The sequence below is a fragment of the Vipera berus genome (assembly GCF_964194415.1).
Source record: "Vipera berus genome assembly, chromosome: 5".
Lineage (NCBI taxonomy): Eukaryota > Metazoa > Chordata > Lepidosauria > Squamata > Viperidae > Vipera > Vipera berus.
Window position 1 is genome coordinate 42630902 of NC_138207.1, and position 20365 is coordinate 42651266.

Sequence of the window (20365 nt, forward strand, 5' to 3'; positions counted from 1 at the left end):
GTACTTGTACCTTTGGTTTTTCCTGCCTAAATGTAAAACTTTGCTGCAGCTGTTCTTCAAGTGTTTTAGTCTCCAGGCCTTTAATCATCTTAGTTGCTCTTCTTTGCACTTTTTCCAGTCTCAACATCTTTTTTTATAATGTGATGACCAAAACTGGATGTAGTATTCTAGATGTGGCCTTACTAAGGCTTTATAAAGTGGTAATAATACTTCACGAGATTTTGATTCTATGCCTGTTTATACAACCAAGGATTGTATTAGCTTTTTAATGATACAGGAAAAAAAGAAAAAAGTAGGATTATTTACATTAACGGTAGTATCTACAGTCATGCTCGAAATTGTTGGCACCCCAGAAATTTTTCCAGAAAATCAAGTATTTCTCACAGAAAAGTATTGCAGGAACACATGTTTTGCTATACACAGGTTTATTCCCTTTGTGTGTATTGGAACACAACAAAAAAGGGAGGGGAAAATAGCAAATTGGACATGTCAAACAAACAAAACTCCAAAAATGGGCCGGACAAAATTATTGGCACCCTTTCAAAATTGTGGGTAAACAAGATTGTTTCAAGCATGTGATGCTCCTTTAAACTCACCTGGGGCAAGTAACAGGTGTGGGCAATATAAAAATCACACCTGAAAGCAGATAAAAAGGAGAGAAGTTCACTTAGTCTTTGCATTGTGTGTCTGTGTGTGCCACACTAAGCATGGACAACAGAAAGAGGAGAAGAGAACTGTCTGAGGACTTGAGAACCAAAATTGTGGACAAATATCAACAATCTCAAGGTTACAAGTCCATCTCCAGAGATCTAGATTTGCCTTTGTCCACAGTGCGCAACATTATCAAGAAGTTTGCAACCCATGGCACTCTAGCTAATCTCCCTGGTCGTGGACGGAAAAGAAAAATTGATGAAAGGTTGCAACGCAGGATAGTCCGGATGGTGGATAAACAGCCCCAAACAATTTCCAAAGGAATCCAAGCTGTCCTGCAGGCTCAGGGAGCATCAGTGTCAGCGCAAACTATCTGACATTTAAATGAAATGAAACGCTATGGCAGGAGACCCAGGAGGACCCCACTGCTGACACAGAGACATAAAAAAGCAAGATTACAGTTTGCCAAAATGTACTTGAGTAAGCCAAAATCCTTCTGGGAAAACGTCTTGTGGACAGATGAGACCAAGATAGAGCTTTTTGGTAAAGCACATCATTCTACTGTTTACCGAAAACGAAATGAAGCCTACAAAGAAAAGAACACAGTACCTACAGTGAAATATGGTGGAGGTTCAATGATGTTTGGGGGTTGTTTTGCTGCCTCTGGCACTGGGTGCCTTGAATGTGTGCAAGGCATCATGAAATCTGAGGATTACCAAAGGATTTTGGGTCACACTGTAGAGCCGTGTCAGAAAGCTGGGTTTGCGTCCGAGATCTTGGGTCTTCCAGGAGGACAGTGACCCCAAACATACATCAAAAAGCACCCAGAAATGGATGGCAAGAAAGCGCTGGAGAGTTCTGAAGTGGCCAGCAATGAGTCCAGATCTGAATCCCATTGAACACCTGTGGAGAGATCTTAAAATTGCTGTTGGGAAAAGGCGCCCTTCCAATAAGAGAGACCTGGAGCAGTTTGCAAAGGAAGAGTGGTCCAAAATTCCGGGTGAGAGGTGTAAGAAGCTTATTGATGGTTATAGGAAGCGACTGATTTCAGTTATTTTTTCCAAAGGGTGTGCAACCAAATATTAAGTTAAGGGTGCCAATAATTTTGTCCAGCTCATTTTTGGAGTTTTGTTTGACATTATATCCAATTTGCTTTTTTTCCTCCCTTTTTTTTGTTGTGTTCCAATACACACAAAGGGAATAAACCTGTGTATAGCAAAACATGTGTTCCTGCAATACTTTTCTGTGAGAAATACTTGATTTTCTGGAAAAGTTTCTGGGGTGCCATCAATTTCGGCCATGACTATATATAGTGAGAGTTAAAGAACAATATGTGGATCTTTCTCAGCCACAAATGTAGAAACCAGAAAGGTCTCCCCTGCTGTTTCATTGTATAAGAATGTTTCCTTATTATAAGAAAGCTCCTCTAAAAAATATCCTTTCTCTGTGTTCTAAGGCTGAGGCCTTTTGACATTCAGTCATGGCTAAAAATGTCAGTTTTCTTCTCATTAGTCCCTTCTCTGTAGGAACAAAACTATCTATAAAAGCTGACTAGTTAGAAGTATACCATAGTATGCAGATGTTTTTTTTACCAGATGCCATCTTCTTTTCACATTTCATTCAGATGTCAAATATTTCAAAGTCCCATCCATCTTAGGTCTTTAAAAACTGTTACTCAGTCTCATTTATTAGAATTTGCTGTAGTTTCTGTTACAAGTAGAGATCCTATAAACCTTACAGCTCTGCCAAGCAGCGCTTATGATTTATCTTCTGAAAATTCAATATACTTATCTGACAAAATTAACTACCGGTATGTTGGACAACCATAAATGACAGTCAGTTTGATGTACTGGTTAAGGTGCTGGTCTAGAAACCAAGAAACTGTCAACTATAATTTCTAGGTTTCCCTTAGGCATGAGAGCCAGCTGGATAACACTGGATCACTATCTCTCAGCCCATCCCAACTCATAGGATGGTTGTTGTAGGGAAAATAGGAAGCAGAACTATTAGGTATGCTCACCACCTTGAATTATATATAAAAGGGGGATAAAATTATTATTAGTGGTAGTATTTAATATCTTTATTAAAACAGGAAGTGTTTAGAAATCACTTACATCAACCAGACTATTAGCCTAGGTATTGTTTAAAATAGGCATGTCTAATGAGGCCCTAGACAGCTACTAAAATGGCCCCACAATGTAAAAAAGGAAATTTGTTATTTATATATTGTACATTAATTATGTTATATATTTTATATGTGGCCTGGGGCTGTGACTTCACTATACCCCTGTGGGTTTGCACCAGGCTGCCCGGCTGCAGCTTCTTGCTGAGCTACAGCTCAAGGGTTTCGTGCAGTTCCAGAGCCAAGATATGCCAAGAAGCACCTGAACCACTTTGAGGCAAGCAATCCCAGAGCTGCGCAAGCTTGGGGCTTGGAGGTACCAATCCCAGAATGGCTCCGGGTGGGGGCCCAAAGCTAACAACCAGTAGAATTTGGTTAACCTCAAAGGGGAGTGCCAGTGCAGTCACATGACATTGTGCTTTACAGCAACATTGTTTAGTGACAGATATCCTAGTCTCAATTATAGTGGTAAAGCAAGAACTACTTGCATAACCCAAATAATGAACATTTACTTTCTATAGCAGACAAGTCAAACACAAAGCCCGGGGGCTGGATGCAGCCCGCGAAGTGGTTTCATGTGGCCCACGAAGCCATCCTGGAAACAGTGAGGGGACGGCCCCCATTGCCTTGGCCCTGGCCCAGAGACCCTCCTTCTGCCAGAGACCCTCAGATCTGTCCCACTCCTGCCCAGGCCCCCATAGGCACCCTTGATGCGAACGATGTAGTTGGCCGTGCCCACCCAGTAGGCCACGCCCACCCTGGCCATACCCACCCGGCCCCCTGAGGGCAACCACAATGCCGATGCGGCCCCCAATGAAATTGAGTTTGACACCCCTGTTCTATAGTCTGCAATGAATATGAGTTTCCTAGAATTTCAAACATGGAACTTTTCAATACAGGTAGTCCTCACCTTACAATCACAATTGGGACCAGAATTTTCCCTTAGCAAGGGAAAATTTCTCTAAGCAAGGCAGTTGACTCACACCTGATTTTACGACCTTTTTGCCATGGATGTTAAGCAAATCAGATGCTTAGTAAAATTATGCTGTCACTAACCCAGCTTTCACTATTGAATTTAATTGTTGCAAGTCAATTAAGTAGGTAGCAAATGGCAATCATATGACTCTAGGACACTGCAACCATTATAAATATTTGCTGGTTGCCAAACACTCAAATGTTTATGTGACCATGGCAATGCTAAGACAATTTAAGTGCAAGAACTAGTCATGAAATACTTTTTTCAGTGCCGTTGTAACTTCTAACAATCACTAATGGTTATAAATCAAGGATTACTTTTACAAATGGAAAACTGAACCTGGGATTTAATCTGAGATTGTTATGAGCAGATCATAGCTTTGTTACTGAACCATGACAGCCAACCCTCAGAAAAAAACCCATTAAAAATGAAGAAATAGAAGAGCACTTAAATTGTGCACAACATATTTATATCTTATTCTATGGTTCACAGTTGCTAATAGCAATTTTCCCCTAAGACTTAATAAATCTGTTTTCTAAATGTTCACATATCATTTGAAATGGCAGGTGTGGAAAAGTCCAGCCTGCAATCTGTAAGAGAATTATGATGAAATAAATGTAAAGAGGCAGTGCAAATTTATTTAAAACTAAGCTCCACCATGGCTTCAGAACAACAGCTTGATCTAAAAAATATCTTCAGCAAGAGCAAGCTGTACAGAAATGAAGAGATAATATCTAATTGTTCCACTAATATAAAAGTCACCTAGTATTCGGATCCATTTTAGCCCTAATTAGAACATGGGTTTCCTATAAATTAGAAAGTAGAATAAAAACTTTGTAATATATTTACAAAATGGGAGATTATTTCAGATTGCTTATTCACTGTCACTTAAATTACTCAATTAACCAACCATTAATTAAATGTTATTTTCCAAAAGTATATTTTTCATAGCTTTCACTTTACAAAGAAAATGGTTGTTCTTCGAAATAGGATTTTTCAACTTCTCAGTAGTTAAAAAATAGTATAGCAAAGTCTTAAATGTAATATCATCTTATATGGATTTCTGAGCCACTACAACTTAACCTTAACCTTAATCACTTTCTCCAAATCAGGATTCATTTACAGCATAGCATTGTCCATAGGGTCGCGATGGGTCGGACACGACTTCGCAACTAACAACAACAACAATAGCATAGCACTACACACCTACATCTCTCACCTCCAATCCCTTCTTTTTAATTTGTTTTAATTTTTGTAATTCTAATCTGTTTTTATATTTACAATTGTTGGGTGTAAACTGTTGGGTGTAATTGTTGCTGTAAACCGCCCAAAGTCACTTTGAACTGTGAGATGGGTAACAAATTACCAGCATTACCAATGTTCAGATTACTTGTGGAATATAAAGCAAGCATTTTTAAAGTTTATTTATTATTATTTATTTATTAATTGAATTTATATACTGCCCTATTCCCGAAGGACTCAGGGCGGTTCACAGGACAAGTTAAAAACAATACAAAAAGAGAGAATAAAATACAATTAAATTAATACAAGCCCACAAAATTAAGATAACATTAAAATTGAAATTTAAAATTAATTTAATTTAATTTAATTTATTTTTTTAATTTAATTTAATTTAATTTAATTTAATTTAATTTAATTTAATTTAATTTAATTTAATTTAATTTAATTTAATTTAATTTAAAATCCCTCAGTCCAGGCCGGACAGTTTAAACAACCAGGTTTTTAAGTCCCGGCGAAACGAGCGAAGGTTGGGGGCAGTCCGAAGTTCCATCGGCAGTTCGTTCCAAAGGGCGGGCGCACCCACAGAGAACACCCTCCCCCTGGGAATCACCCGCCGGCAATCTCTAACCGGCAGAACCCTAAGGAGGCCCTCCCTGTGGGCGCGCACAGGACGATGGGAAGCTGATGCTGGCAGCAGGTGCTCCCTAAGGTAATCCGGACCCATGCCATTTAGGGCTTTATAGGTCATCACCAGCACCTTGAATCTCACCCGGAGGGCAACTGGAAGCCAATGCAGCTCGCGGAGAAGAGGTGTTACATGAGAGTATCGGGAAACTCCCATTACTACTCGCGCAGCTGCATTCTGCACCAGCTGAAGCCTCCGAGTGGTCCTCAAGGGCAGCCCCATGTAGAGAGCATTGCAGTAGTCTAACCGGGAGGTCACAAGTGCATGAGTGACTGTGCGTAGGGCATCTCGGTCCAGATAGGGTTGCAACTGGCGCACCAGGCAAACCTGGATGAAAGCCCCCCTGGTCACAGCTCCTATATGATCTTCCAAACTGAGCTGTGAATCCAGGAGGACGCCCAAGTTACGAGCCCTATCGACGGGGGGTAACACCTCACCCCCCATCATTAAAGATGGAGAAGAATGGTTCACTCAAGATGCCAGTATGCACAGCCACTCAGTCTTGGCAGGATTGAGTCAGAGCCTGTTTCTCCCCATCCAAACCCGAACCGCCTTCAGGCAACGGGACATCACGGCAAGGGCATCACTGAGTTGGTTCAGGGTGGAAAGAAAAAGTTGGGTATCATCAGCGTACTGATGATACCCCACCCCGAAACCACGAATGATCTCACCAGCGGCTTCATATAGATGTTGAACAGGAGGGGAGAGAGGACCGACCCCTGAGGAACTCCACAAACGAGAGGCCTCGGGGCGGACCTCTGCCCTCCCGTCAACATCGACTGCGAACGGCCCAGGAGGTAGGAGAACCACCGTAAAACAGTGCCCCCCACTCCCAACCCCGAGGCGTCGCAGAAGGATACCATGGTTGATGGTATCAAAAGCCGCTGAGATCTAATAGGACTAGGACAGAGGAGCAACCCCTGTCCCGAGCCCGCCAGAGATCATTCATTAGCACGACCAATGCCGTCTCCGTGCTGTACCCGGGCCTGAAGCCCAATTGGTACGGGTCAAGATAATCAGTTTCCTCCAGGAACAGAGGAAGCTGATGCGCTACCACACTCTCAACAACCTTCGCCAAAAAACGAAGGTTGGAGACCGGACGATAGTTATTCAGAATAGCTGGATCCAGGGCAGGCTTCTTGAGAAGGGGTTTCACCACCGCCTCCTTCAAGGCGGCAGGGAAGACACCCTTACTCAAAGAAGCAGATATCACTGCCTGGAACCAGCCTCGTGTCCCCTCCTGAGCTGAATAAACCAGCCAGGAGGGGCACGGGTCCAATAAACAGGTGGTAGAGCTCAGCCTCCCCATAATCCTGTCCACCTCCTTGGGAGTCACAGGATCAAACGAATGGACATTAATTTAACTGAAGAAAGGGACAATTTTATATGTTAAATGACAAAATGTGAGCTATGAGTTATGTAGTGGTGGGAGAACAGGGGAAATCAAATTCAAACTGTACTCAGATATCAAACTCTCTAGATGACTTTTATACCTCTGGAAAACTGTTTTGTATTATTCTGCTTTTAGAACTGATGAACCCATAAACTGAATCCTGAATTCTTTGAACAACATGAAATATAATTTCATTAAGTGTTTTTATAAGATAACCTGTAATTCATTACACTTTATGTTATACTGACCAAACCTTCATTGGCTCCTGCAATACATATGCTTCAAGCAACTAAGAATTATAGTACATCAGGGCAAAGGTAGAGAACCTGTGAACTTGCATTCCTATCTATTTCTATCAATCAGTGTTGTAGCAAAGCAAAGCAAAATTATACCAACATATCTGGGAAAAGGAAAGGGAGCTTGCATTAGGATTATTTGTCCTAAAAATAGTACTATTCCATGCAACATATTTATGACACATTTGCCAGAAAGACAAATTGATCTTTACTTTGTTCTACAACAGAAGTCCCCAACCTTTCTGGGTTGATGGCCCAGAGGGAAAGGGAGCGGAAGGCATCTTTACGTGTCCATGCGCATATGGAGCCACAAGCGCATGAGTGCCGTAAACAGGGCTGCAATCACGCGTGCACGACAAACAGGGCCGCTAATGCCCTTGCGGCGCTCGGGATGGGGCTAGCACCCACGATACAAACAGGGCCACTGGTGCCCACGCAAAGCTCTCGCGGCCTGGTGGCTAACAAACTACAGCCCAGTAGTGGGCTTGGCCTACAGGTTGGGGACCCCTGTTCTACAACATAGAAAAGATACAAAACATTACTAGAATGATTGTCATGGATGATCAGCATACATTAATTGCAAAGATTCCATAGAAATTCACAGAAATAAAAAGCAGTGAAGGAAAAATGATTGAGAACAGAATGGCAATAACAAATTACAGTTGTCCTCAACTTAAAACCACAGTTGGGAACTTCCAGTGCTAAGCAACATGGTTGTGAAGTGAGTCGATTCCAATTTTATGACCTTTTTCCCACAATTGTTAAATGAACCACTATAGCTGTTAAGTGAAACTTGCAAGGGAAAAAACATAGTTCTGTTGCCTTCTGAAAAATCCCTTGAGACAACCATGACCGGGTTGACTGAGAATCTTCATAGATAGTTGGCTATACACTTTGGGATGAATACCAACAGGCACAACTTTGAAAACCAGCCTCCTTGTTCAACGCCATTATAACTTTCAATGATTCCTGAATGAATCGTCATTAACTAAGGATTAACTATAATCCATAAGAAGCAATATCTTCAGAGCAGAGTAGCAGATATTAACTGAATATGTTATTTAATCCCCATCATTGGGAATTTCTATTTATGCATATTTTTAATATAAATGCAGCAGCTCAATTAATGTAACATTAAACAATTCAGTTGATAAATTCCAATGAATGAATTCATATAGCATACTCAATAATCATACAATTATGTCTTTGTACAATACATGAATTCATGTTGCACTAATTTTAATATTTCTGTATGTGTGTGTGTGTGTGTAATCTAGAAATTGCCTCCGCTTCTTTCTTATGCAAAAGCTTGAATTATATTCTCCCATAAATACTATTTATTATAACTGTGTACGCTGAGCTTGGGTATCATTTTGGACCTTGTACACAAATCTACTTTTCATAAAATGACCATTATTTTGTATATAGAAATTTTATATCCCAAACCAGAGTACACTGAAATAGAGAGTTCAATGTGAAATCAAAACATATTTATGGAACTTAATTTTCAACAACTTAACATCTCAGGCTAAAGGCAACTTAAGGTTCTCCAAATATGTTAGATAAGCTAAAAACCACAGAACCCTGAAGGGTGAAGCATACAAGGCATCACAGTCCAAAACATCTGGAAGGAATGTGGCTGTTTTCCTTAACTTTTGGCCCAAAATTTACGTTCATGTTAATCTTCCCTTAGAGAAATTATTTACATAAAGAAATCTGAAGACCTGAAGGAAAAAAAATACTAAATCGGGAAGTATTTTTTAAAACCTCTTTCCAAATGTTAGTTTGGAAAAGGTTATACTTTTCCCTCCTTACACAAGTAGACTTCACACACTGACTGCCTTTTGCAGCAACTGTTCAAAGTAAAGAAAAAAATAACTTTGAAATCAAGGCATGTATTTACAATCTTCACAATTTCCCTCAGCCACTTTATTGCCATTATAGTCTTTTTCCGTATTGTTAATATAAGTGATTTGTGTTTACACACACACACAAATGATCTCAAAAATTATGTGATAAGGCTTTCCTACACAAGTTTATTTCATTTCTTATACTGACAGAACACTATTTTTCCAAGAATGTGGGGGGACTATCATTTTTAGTATTGGGAAAAAAGATTTAATGCCTTTTTTGTTGATTCTTATACATCTCCTAGGAGCCTTAGAGAATCAGGTGTTTTAGAAGAGTGGGCAGCAATTCATTTATTCCTATAAAGATTTTATTAGAATTTTTTAAAAAATCTGCCTGTTCAACATATCTACTACATATGTTTAAACAGTACAAATAACTTATTTTTCCCGCAGAACAAAAATGTGAAGTTTTTAGTTTTAATTTTTATGTAGAAATTTTACATTGCCATATTGTGCTGTCTTATATTTCCATTTAGAGGAATTTTGAAAATATTTTTACAGTATTAGAAAGAGTAAAAACAATTTTCTATATTACAAAAATCACAACTTATCCTTAACTGAACCAATACAATTGTTCACACAACAGATTAAACTTTTAACTACAACACTAGCACTAACCAACTGCTTTTTTATAACATTTTAGCTCATGTTTTATGAATTCAGTAGAAATCTAAGACTTGTGTGCAAAAGTTTAATATACACATATTTTATTTAACTATCAATTTCATGCTATTGTCTTGCTATATGGTCAAACCTCTTTTTTCTCTTTACCCCTCCCACTTTCTCTTGGTTATTTTCTCAGCCTGAATTGCTTCTCCTTTCAGAATTTCCTGGGTACTAAGGTCACTGCTGAGAATTTTGGGAATTAAAGACTGCATACTTGGATGAGGCTGAAAAAAGTGAAATGGCTAACAAAATGGGTGACTGGGTTATTGCTACATATAAAAGAACTGTAAGAATTGCAAATCTAAATTGTGTATTAAAATAATATATTATAAAGTGGTAATGTTAGAATAATTACAAAAGGAGTATACTTTATAATCCTTGACCTTCGTTGCTATTTCTCTAGTTGAGAAAGTGAGAAAAAACGTGCAATCCACTCTTAGTGAAAGAGTAATACATTCAACAAAACCAAAGTGCAACTTTTTGGCACAACTCAAGAAAAAGTTAAAATCATTCTAATTCTTATGTAAAATTTCATTTTTAAATGAATATATTCAATTGGCATTGTAATAATTTTTTGTATCTTCAAGACAAATAATTAGTAACCGCCATAAATTTTTCTTAGCCACCTCCATTGATATCAAAAGAATACTGACATTAAGCCTAGATTAATTACTGAGTTATATTCCTGATGATCTATGGAGTCCATTCAATTTTCTTGGCAATAATATGGAAGTGGTTTGGAAACTCTTTTTTAAATGTGTACTGATTGTCCAGTAAGCAGCCCTCAGCCCAGCACTATATTACAAACAATTCAGAAACTTCAGCTCAATATTACCACTCCTAGGAAGATGTAAAGCCAGTAATACATACCCATGGACTTTGCTGTATGTCACCTCTCATCATCCATGGCTATAAACCACTATATTTTTGTAGTTTAAAAATACAGATAGTTCATGACTTACAACCTTTTGTTCAGTGATCATTCAGTTACAATGGCACTGAAAAAGTGACTTATGACCATTTTTCACACTTACAACCATTGCAGCATTCCCCATGGCCACATGATCAAAATTCAGATGTTTGGTAACTGGCATGTACTTATGACAGGTGCAGTTTCCCAGGGTCATGTGACCACCTTTTGTGACTTTCTGACAAGCAGTCAATGGGGAAACTAGATTCACTTAACAATTGTGTTACTAACAACTGCAGATTCTCTCTCTCTCTCTCTCTCTCTGTGTGTGTGTGTAATGCTTAAAGCACTTTGCAATTAAATAACTTGAAGAATTACCTGCATCTAAGGCAGGGGTAGGGAACCTTGGCTCTTTTATGACTTGTGGACTTCAATTCCCAGAATTCCTGAGTCAGTATGGCTGGTTCAGGAATTCTGGGTTTTGAAGTTCACAAAAGAGCCAAGGTTTCCTACCCCTGATCTAAGGGATTCTACCTAGATCTTAAAATCAATTTCAAAGAACCATCTCTCTTTTAATAGTGGCTCCTTTATTCCTAGAATATTTTCCCCAGGCATAGAATTATTTTCCCAAGGATCAACAGGGCTTTTCAACCTTTTCACTCATTGTACCACTTTTAGGATATGGCAGCATCCAAGTACCACCAGTCGCCTAGCAAGGTGTCAAAAACTTGACCCCCCCCAAAAAAGGAAAAAAGTGATGAAGTACAGGTAGTCCTTGACTTACAACAGTTCACTTAGTGACTGTTCAAAGTTACAATGGCACTGAAAAAAGTGCCCCCCAAGACACAGCCAAGCAAGACACCTGCCTGCCAGCCCAGCGGTGCTCTTCCCCTTGTCCGAGGTTTTCATTGTGAGCATTTCTGTTGAGGATTGGCAGTGGGGATGGGGTGGGGGGGTGTTTGGTTTTTATTCCCCCGTGTGCTGAGTGGCTGCAGCAGGTTTTGATCACTTCACATGACCCTGGGACACTGTGACCATCATAAATATGAATCAGTTGCCAAGCATCTGAATGTAAATCACAAGACCCTGGAGATGCTGCAACATTCCAGCTGATAGCGCTTCTTCTGGGCTCAGCAGAAGCATCAGGATCAGCACCAAGCTCCAGCTGGAGCCCGTCACTGATCCTAGCGCTTCCACTGAGCCCTGAGAGCCCGGAAGAAGCACTGATCCTGGCACTTCCGCTGAGCCCTGACAGCCCTGCAGCTCCAGCCATCTCTCGCTCAGGCTTGTGCGGTGCTGCCACCGGTTCAGCTCATTCCCCTCCCCCACTACCACTTTTCTAGGATGGTCGCATACCACCTGCCAGGTGCCAATGTACCACAGGTGGTACCCGTACCACTGGTTGAAAAGCCCTGATCTATAATAAATTCATTCTTTACGGGATGTTTTTAAATTGAGCACCAATGCTTGTTTGCTTTATTTAGAGTTTTGCTAAAAGATTTTATACTAACAGCTAATGATCTCATCAGCTTTTCAAATGGTTATAGCTATCTTAATGTTTTTAAAATTACCAGATGTAAGCCATCTTATGAGGACTTTATTGTCACAAATAGGATATTTTAACAAGCACATAATAGCATAATCCTATGCCTACCTACTTGCAAATTAGTCTTTTTAATCAGAATCTCCAATGCTACTGAGATAACACTTAAATAACTGTTATATTTAAATTACTGTTATATTTTAAATTATCAACAACTAAGAAAATAAAAGTCCATGTTGAGTTCAATAACTTACTTTCCTAAGACAGCCAAGCAACACTGTTTTGCAGATTAAATTTAATATCCATTCTGTATCCTTGAAAAGTCATCACACCATAATATGAGAAGTTAAAATTTATTATCCTAAAGTGAAAAGCTAGTCTTCCAAGAAAATTATGTCAAGATGAACAAAATTATTTGTTATGTAAACAATTTGCATGTTACTACTATTTAGGAATATATTATTTGTTTTAGTTACGTGACTCTAATGGAACAAGAAGAAATGTATTAATTCTTACGCTTTTCAGAGTAATCTCACTAATTGCTACTCACAATAATACTGTCACAAGTGATGTGTTTTTGAAAAATACTATTAACAGTATTCAACAATTTAGTTTTTGGAAAAAACATCACTTACATCTGCTCTTTTATTTTTGTTAAAACTTTGGAAATCTAAGCCATATGATGTGAAGAACTTTAAGGAAATAACTTCACTATCTCCTAGGCTCATAAATTAAAACTACAATAAAGGTTATCCAAAAATTGCTTATCAAAATAATTTCAGACAATATCAATATTATCTACCAGTAATGTATCTGATTAAAGCACGATTAAGAAATCTCTGGCACAAGTTTCTTGAATCATAATTCCCATTTAATTTCACCCAGGGCCATGGTGTTCATGTAAAAGGTTGTCTTGTGTACACCTGCATTTAAAAAAATGTTCTTTAGAATACATATCAAAGACCTTGAAAACAAAGTTTCTTCAATCAGCTTCTTGTCTCATCGGTTTTTCTCAGTCTTGTGCAATATTAAAAATGGTATCCTGTAGTTATCACTTAAGGGATAGAATTGTTTTTCTTCCTACAACTTGTACTACTGTTGATAGGATTCATTTATTGCTAGCTATCTCATTATCTATCATATATTTACTCTCTGCTACGAGAATTTAAGAACAGTCTTAAATACTCAAAAAGAGTCACAGTATATACGTACGAAAGCCCCAAGCACAAAACTTCAGACACTTTTTGTCATGGCCACTGAGCAAGCACTCATTTCTCAAAACATTCAGGAATTCTCACTTTGCTAGGATCAACTCACTGCCTGCTTATAACGATTTGTCCCTAAAGCGTTTAAAAACTAATACCTCCAACCTTTACCCCCTGGCCACAATCCCATCTGAGAGCTATTACTTCCAAACTCAAAACCTCAATCTCAACAGTTAAGGTAACTCAAACTCCGTCAGCCAGCCAGGGTCACCGCCATCCCGAATGGCCTCCCACTTTCCGCCTTTCCGTGGCACGGTGATGCTTTCACGTTTACGGCAAAAAGCAAACGGAGCCGCCTATTTATTTGGTCGCCCCCGAGTACCCCACTATTTGGTAACCCCTCCTTCCCACCACCGCCAACACTACATAAGGCGGGGAGGGAGCGAAGATGGCACAGCCGTCCTTTTCGCTCAGCGCCGCCGCCCGGCCAAGACTAAGTAAGAAATGAAGACTCGGGCGAAGGCAGGCCCTGCATGGGGGCGGGCACACAGCAAGCGGGCTCCCGGCCCAGAAGAGGTGCCGCCAGGGCCGGCGAGGCAGCCCGTGGGGCCTCCGCCCTTCCATTGTCGCCCGGGTCCACGGGGAAGTAAAAGGGCAGGGCCAGGGAGGGAACGGAGCTGCCGAGGAGCGGTCTCCTCAGGCGAGAGCCGCCCGGCCGACGGTTCCCTCCCTCCTCCACCTGACTCCCGCCCGCTGGCCCGGCTCGAGTGTGTGAACAAGGGAGCGAGAGAGAGGGCCCGCTGCCCCCGCCCCTCACGCCTCCATCTTGGATCTCAGCCTCGGAGCCCTCCCCCTCCCTCCGCCCGCGTTAACTCTTTTACCTCAGCTGAGGCAGCGCCCCCGGGAATCCTACGGTGCCACGGGAGATGGGTCCAGGCGGGCCGGGGCCAAGCCGGGCCGGAACGAACAGGCGGTGGTGCTGGGGGCCGCACCTCAGTAGAGCTGCAATCCTAAACCGCCATCTGGCGGCATTTCCTACCCGCCAATGGCGCAGCCGCCGCCACCGCCAACCGAACCCAGCGCGCCTCCTGCCGACCGCGTCCAAATACTACAAACTGGAGCCCCGCCCGTCACTAAAGGCGCCCAAAACAGCTTTCGCGCGAAAATAGACGCGCAAGCGCAATTCTTTTCTGTCCCCAAGCACTCACCGTACACCTTTTTTCTGCGCGCGCAACAACTCGACCTTTGGACGGAAGTGGTTTACGTGACACTTCTGTTCTTCCAGGGGTAGCTTTTTGTTTCGCCATTTTTTTTTGTTGACTTTTGGGTAATTGACGCGCGAGCGAAAGCTTTCCCTTGTAATTTTTATGCTATGTTGTCATTCACTAGGTCAACCGCAGAGGGAGCTATAAGCTTAATGACCTCAAAACCACAACTTTAAACGTTGTAACTTTCAGTTCAGGAATATAAAGTGCTCATTTAAAAAGCAGTTTGCTTTTAACACAATGGTTTGGGTATAAAAGTATTAAGGAACCGCTTTTAAGCTAGGAATACATTTTGGGTAAAGGTAAAATTTACTGATGAAAACCATTTTTTGTGCTTGTACACCTTCTGAAGGCAGCTTAGAATAAAATACCTGAAAGCCTTTTCAGCATAGCCTCTCCATGAAAAACATGTAAATAACCTGGAAAATACTTCAATTACAGCATGTAAAATCAGCCAAAGAAGTGAGCTATGTAATACTGTTCCAAAAATCAAAGCCCCATTTCAATTAAAATAAAAAACTACATAGCTGGAAAAGATTCATTTGAAAGAGATCAAATAAAAAATTATTCAAAAAAGCCTGTCAACAGACTTCTGAAACATTCCTTTTTCATTTTGAATATTGTCAAAAGGCTGAAGAACTTTAAAAATGCATCAGACACAATATTTTTAAAAGTGCCCTAAGAAATGTAAGAATCCAAGCCAAGGTATTGTATATCATGCCCCCAATGCATATATACTGAATCTAGAAAACAATAGACTACTATTTTGACATTTATTCTGTATTTGTAAAAGTGTCTGGTGATAACTGTAATTTAACAGTTTTCAGAGAACAAGCTCAGTAAAGCAATTTAAATTATCATTAACAGAATATTGTTACATTTAGTGTAGACATAAACAACAAAGTGCCTGGGAATATTTAAGAAATGGGAATTCTAGGGATAAAACTTTAGAAAAGACAGTGAATGTCTTCACTATCCATAATATTCAAATGATACATTTATTGATGATTAGAACTCTCTTAAGAACATTTTTCAAAAATGAAAAAATGAACTTGTATGGTGTTAATGATTAGAGAAAGAAGAGTAATATGATATAATTTTAGAAAGAGAAGTTGAAATATAAATTTCATATAGATTTAATAAATATGTACATATAATTGATGTGAAGAATATCAAAAGCCATTTCTTTATACCTTTTTTCTATTTTTCTTCAACAGTTTTTTCTTTTCTTGCATTTTTTGCCTTTTCTTTTTCTTTCTTACTTTATATTAGTTTGTGTTAGGTTTTTATATTTTTCAAAAAAAATAATACAAAATTATATACATATCATGTGATAACATTTGGGACAGATCACTGATGATATTAACAATCAACTCCAGAACTACCTTTATCATTAGGAAAAGTGAAAAAGTTTATTACACTTAAGTGTTTTTTCTTGAGAGAAAGAGAAGTATTTGTGAGGATTTTTGCTTTAGAGTCAAAATTGTATGGCAAACAACACTTGAAAAGCAAAACAGTAGTAGCAAAATGACTTAAACTATGACTCTGGCTACCTGGATTCATTGCTTTATTGATGTCTGATTGATTCTTACTGAGCAGATAAGATTTTTTTTCATGATGATCTTAACCCACTCCTTCCGGTCTAACCCACCCTCATCGCCACTGTAATTCAGCCTATCCACCTTTCCTGGTCATCTTTTTTCTTTCCACCTTTCCCAGCATTAAAACCTTCTGTAGGAGCTAAGTGTTTGCATAATGTGTCTGAAGTAGGATAATTTGAGCCTGCGAATTTGAGCCTTAAATGAGAACTCTAGGTTGATTTGTTTGATTATCCATTTGTTACTTTTCTTGGTTGCTCACAGTATTCTCAGACATCTCCAACACCACAGCTCAAAAGCATCAATACTCTTCCTATCTTGCTTTTCCTACCCAATTTTAATCTCCACAGAATGTCATAGGGAGGACCACTGCCTGCAAAATCTTTGATCTTTGTAAGTTTAGACACATCATGGCATGTACGTATCTTTTCAAGGCCTTCAAGGCTACTCTACCTAGTGCTAGTATATGAAATATTTCATGCTTTGCATCAGGGGTGTCATACTCGCCACATCACGTGACGTGTCATGACATATCGTGACTTTTTTTTCCCCTTGCCGGAGCTGGGGTGGGCACATCTTCTGTGTGATGCATCCACCCCGCGGGCCAGCATTTTGACACCCCTGCTTTAGATGACTGAGCATCACCTACTTTTCCCAGAAGAAACAAATGGGAAACAAATGGCTGTTTTTCTGCTGCTAATGGCAGCAAGGAACGAACAAGAATAGCATTAGTATTCCTATCAGCTGGGAAAGATGGGAATATGATTTCTTCTGGTTATCAGTGAACTTGCTGGATTGTTGCTTCTCCTTTTCTAACAATGACACTGATAACTGTAGTAACCTAAAACAGGATTGCTAGAAAAGACAAAATGGTATTTCCTTTCCATTGATTATTATTGTATATTCTGATTATGTGGATTATATACTTGTGGTTTGTAACCTGGAAATCAGATGTATTTTGAACGTGAAAGCCTCGCTGCAATTCTGTTTTAATGTAAACAAAATAAAACTCATAAACCTTTAAACTCTGACCTCATGTAAATGAATCCTAGCAGGCCAATGGCAGCACCCTGAAAAAGATCTGGACCAAAATTAATTTCTGAGCACAAATGTTCAGTAATGTCTTAAAAAGAATGAAAGCACATCTATGTACTGTATGTACAAAAAGCCACTATTTCAAAGCTTCTTTGAAAAAAGTAGCCTCTTTTTTGGCTGAAGGTTGAGGTGACGCTGATTCTTCCTTTATTGTAGTCTCCTGAGTAACAATAGCAAAATGGGTGGTTGTGTAGCACCATGAACTGCATCATGGAGATATTCTATTATGAGATTAAGAAAACTTCAAACAGTAGTGGCTTCAGATAGCTTTAACAACTAGTAATTGATCTGCCTTTATGCATATAAGCATCTTTATTACATTGCCTTGATGGCCTCAGTTTCTATCGAAGAAAATTATATTGTTGACCAAGGATAATGAATTTTTAAAAAATAACTTTAAGAGAAGTAATGTCCTTTTCAATGGGTACAACAGAATAGCAAAGTGTTTAATAACAAAAGTTGGAAGAAAAATTTAACACTTCTAAAATGTTTAAAAAATGTGAAAAAAATCTTACAAAGTATACATTTCCAAAGGTGATTATAAAAAACATACAAAATGAAAACCAGTATAGTAGTTTTTATTAACTAGGACAACAGTAGTGCTGTATGTCAAGAGGTCATATAGGAAAATGATGCTAAGGCATAAAAAAGGACTTTGCAGAATCACTACAAGTGAACACATAAATCACTGAACAGAAAATATGATTAACTTTTTTATTTTTATATTAGTGGATTTATAAGACACCCCCCCCCCAACTCAATATGACTGGGCAGTGTACAAGAAACAAGCTTTAACCAGAAAACAACCTTGTAACATTAAAACAGACACAAATAAATTTGAATATGAACTTCAGAATATAAATAGCAATCCTAATAAAAACAGCTAAAAGGAGACTCCACAAGTGGCCCCAAATACTGGGTTGAAAAGCAAAGTGTTAATGGCTATCCTAAAGATGAGCAGAGATGGAGAAAATTGTAACAGAGAACAGAGGCAGCCACCGAAAAGGCACACTTCCCATGTCCCATAACGTGACAAGATCTAAAAGAGGGAACTTGGAGCATGATCTCTTTTTGGGAGGGAGTGGGGCAGGCAGATATTCTTTGGAAAAGGTGGTCCCACAACTAACCAGATCCTATGCCACGTATGTTTTTAAAGGTAACAACACAGTCTGTTATGCAAATATGTATTATTTATTTTTATCCCACCTTTATTTAGTTTTAAAAGTAACTCAAGGTAGCAAACATACATAATATTCCTTCCTCCTCCAAGTCTGTGAGGTGGGTTGGGCTAAGAGAGTGACTGGCTCAAAGTCACCCAGTCAGCTTTCATGCCTAGACTGAGACTAGAACTCAGACAGAAATTCCTGTTTCCTAAGCCATCACCTCAACCACTACACCAAACTGGCTTTAATGTGATAGTCTTGATCATACAATATGCAAAAACAATTACAAGGTTCACAGAAAAGACAGGTCCTCATCCAACCAAGTTATATTTATATATACGCTCTCTACATGGGGCTGCCCTTGAAGACCACTCGGAGGCTTCAACTGGTGCAGAATGCGGCCGCGCGAGTTGTAATGGGGGTTTCCTGATACTCCCATGTAACACCTCTACTCCGCGAGCTGCATTGGCTTCCGGTTGCCCTCCGGGTGAAATTCAAGGTGCTGGTTATCACCTATAAAGCCCTACATGGCCTGGGTCCGGGTTATTTGAGGGAACACCTGCTGCCGGCATCAAATGCCCTTCGCCCAGTGCGCTCCCACAGGGAGGGTCTGCTCAGGGTCCCACCGGTAAGAGATTGCCGGCGGGTGACACCCAGGGATAGGGCCTTCTCAGTGGGGGCGCCTGCCCTCTGGAACCAGCTGCCAGTGGAGCTGAGGACTGCCCCCGACCTCCGATCATTCCGCCGGGGCCTGAAGACCTGGCTCTTTGAGCTCTCGGGCCCAGGCTGAGGAGAAATTTATTTTAATTGGGGTTTTTAATTGTACAGGGTTGGTTTAATCTTTTTTAAATTGGTTTTTTAACTTTTGTATGTTTGATTTTTAACTCCCTGTAAACCGCCCTGAGTCCTCAGGGAAAGGGCGGTATATAAATGCAATAAATAATAATAATAATAATAATATTTTAGCCTAGACCAATATGTTGTGCAAACAAGCCTCTGTGGATTTTTCTTTTCATTATGTTAGGTGCAAAAAAGAGGTGAAACAAACAGGAAAGCAATGGGTGAGGATATGCCCCCACTCACTCCATTAGTAATGGCTGCCCGAGATCCAGTTTAGATTTCCCCCCTTGTGTTAAAATCTAAGCACCTTTGTTTGCAAAGGAGGCTGGGTTTAGCCAAGATTGGTTCTAATGACAACCCTAGATTTTTTCAGTGATTTATACACTTGCCAGACTCAAGATTAACATGTTAGTTGTTTTATGGAAATGAAACCATAATAACACATCTTTTCAGATTTTATTGCATTTGTTCTTGGAACTTGGTTTAATTTTATCTTAAGCTACTTTGGACACGTATCAGAATTTCCAGACAAAATGTAACATGTTTTTATTCTCACTTGCCTATACACTGACATTGAACTTATGCAGGATCTAGATGTTTGGATGTTGTACACTGACCTAGAATTTATTCTTTTGAAGTGATAATCAGATTATTAGAATTGATCGGTCTCATATAAATTCCAAGTACTTTGCATAATGAATATTGTGCAGAGGAGGACAACTGTCTATGGGAAATACATACATTTAATTCATTTTATATTCTTTTTCTCCCTGTATGTAGTTTACGGAAACTCATAGACACACTG

At 39.6% G+C, this 20365-nt stretch overlaps 1 protein-coding gene across 2 annotated transcripts in view; it reads right to left on the reverse strand.

Moving 5' to 3' along the window:
• Nucleotides 1–14691, reverse strand: part of STAG1 (STAG1 cohesin complex component) — a 190416-nt gene extending 175725 nt beyond the window's left edge. For both annotated transcript variants that reach the window (XM_081328647.1, XM_081328651.1), the window contains exon 1: nucleotides 14481–14691. The gene's annotated coding sequence lies outside the window, so the exon portion shown is untranslated. The remainder of the gene's footprint in view (nucleotides 1–14480) is intronic.
• Between the last annotated feature and the right edge of the window lie 5674 nt (nucleotides 14692–20365).